This window comes from Octodon degus, unplaced genomic scaffold (genome assembly GCF_000260255.1).
Source record: "Octodon degus isolate 3935 unplaced genomic scaffold, OctDeg1.0 scaffold00003, whole genome shotgun sequence".
In the NCBI taxonomy this organism is placed as follows: domain Eukaryota; kingdom Metazoa; phylum Chordata; class Mammalia; order Rodentia; family Octodontidae; genus Octodon; species Octodon degus.
The window spans coordinates 29,507,623-29,509,847 of NW_004524579.1; the positions used below are offsets into that span (position 1 = coordinate 29,507,623).

General features: G+C 42.0%; 1 pseudogene; it reads right to left on the bottom strand.

Annotated features, from left to right (window-relative positions):
* Positions 1-863: 863 nt before the first annotated feature.
* Positions 864-1,703, bottom strand: LOC101572054 (annotated as a pseudogene).
* Between the last annotated feature and the right edge of the window lie 522 nt (positions 1,704-2,225).

A 2,225-nucleotide genomic window follows, 5' to 3' on the forward strand; every position in this document is an offset into this window, starting at 1 on the left:
AAAGGATAGCTTGGATAATTATACTGCTGATTTGTTGTTCTATTGAAAGGAACAATTAATGCTTAATTTTTTTTCTTCTCCTTTTTAATTTCTTATAACTTTTTTGTAACAATTTCGCACATGTATATCTGATAATCAAAACAACTAATTTGAAGATGACATTAAGCAATATAACAACTGTCAAATTCCTATTATTTTGTTCAGTGCAATTCTGTAAAATTTCGAATGTTTTTTAAAAATGTTTTCTATTCTTTTTTAAAAATAAATGAGATGAATACAATCAGAGCATCATAGTATGCAGTGATGGCAACATCTTTAGAGCCTTTAGTGACAAACTACTGCTGCGGCGCATGTGCCATAGGCTTGCTGCCACTGGGGCAGAGCCTAACAAGAAAGCTAGAACGAGCTCCTCTATGAGCTGATGGGAAACAAATTCTAAGCAATTCTGCCTAGTGCAGAAAGCAATAATATTGTTGCATTCTGCAAAATAGAGGAGAAGAAATGAGCATACATACTTACAGGAAGTAAAAATGAGAAACTAATAGCTATCTATAAGAGAATGAAATGGAATATGCCATTCAGAAAACACAATTGAATTTACCTTTGTATGCAGCTTTGAATTTTCTAAATGCTTCTATATTTGAAAATATAATAAATAAAAAAGGAAAGAGAAATTTGAAAATTGTACCTAAGAACTTAAATTTATATCAAATTGTAACTCAGTTACACAAAGAGTAAGTTCATGCAGCAACAGTGAAAACCCTCATCAGACCACTTCATGACTGACATGGTTGGACCTTCTTGCAGGGCAGAACTGATTTTGGGGGGGGATATTATGATAAACAGAGATGTCCGTCCTGTTCTTAGAGGCCGGTTGGGGTTCCTCTCCCTACCACTACTGTCTCCCCTGTGATGTAGCTGGCGTCTTCAGAGCACATGAAAGATAGGATGCCCGCATGCTCCTCTGGCTTGCCGAGCCTTCTAATACTCATGGACTCTTTTATGTTGTCCTCTCTTGCCTTTCCCATGCACATGACACTGCTGAAATTAGCCTTGATGAGTCCAGGTGCCAGGTAGTTCACTCTAATGTTCTTTGGAGCCAGCTCTATGGCTAGGTTCTTGGTAAGGCCCAATAAGGCTGTTTTACTAACATTGTAAGGACTCAGGCCCAGAAAGGGGGGGGGAGGCTGCTACGGAAGACACAATTGCTACTGAGTGGCCTCCTTGTTTCTCCATCTTGGGCACCACTTCTTTTGTCATAAGGACTGTGGCCTTCACATTAATATCCAGAATCTTGTTCCATACATCCTCAGTAACATCTATCAGATTTCCAAAGAAGGGGTTGACAGCAGCGTTGGAGACCAAGATATCAATACCTCCATGAAGTTTCACAGCTGTAGCCACCAGCTGCTTCCGTTCCTTGGCCTTCCCCACATGGCACACAGTGCCTGTCATGCTCAGCCCCTCCTCCTTCAGTGTGGCCACTGCGTGGTCCACGTTCTGCTGCTTCTGGCTGCTGCTGATCACATGGGCCCTGTCTTGGCCAGACGCCTGGAGATGGTGAAACCAATCCAATCTGTTGAGGCCCTAACGAGGGCCACCTTGTTCACAAGCAGCTTCTGGAGGTTCACCCTGGAGCTAGCCATCCTCACTGATCTCCATGACCGAGCACCACCGCCTAGCCACAGTCCCACTTTATGCATGGCCCAGGCACCAGGGCTGGGCTTCTTTTGACTCTTTTTTGTCTTTTTGAGGCAGGTTCTCATTATGTAGTTCAGGTTGGCCTTGAGCTCACTTTGTAGCTCAGGCTGGCCTGGAACTCGCAATGATCCTCCTGCCTCAGCCTCCTGAGTGTTGGAATTACAGACATGTACATTCATGCTCAGCCGTGAAACAATAAATATGTTAATGTTAATATAAACAAGATCTTAAAGTAAAAGTGATGTAATAGCAAAGGGCATTATATTCTCTTTAAAGGTAAATTTAACTTGAAAGATAAATATACACTTACAATTGTTCAGTATATTTATATTTTCCCATTCTGCTAACTGAAATGATTTGGAAACCAGAATCTCCAGTAGCAACGCTGGGATCAGCATCCAAGCCCACTTTCTAACCATTTTCTATTGAAAGAAAACAGAACTCCTGGGGCTGGAGAGATGGCTCAGTGGTCTAAAGCACCTACTTGAAACAAGCTTGGCAAAGCACAGGGACCGCGGTTCGAT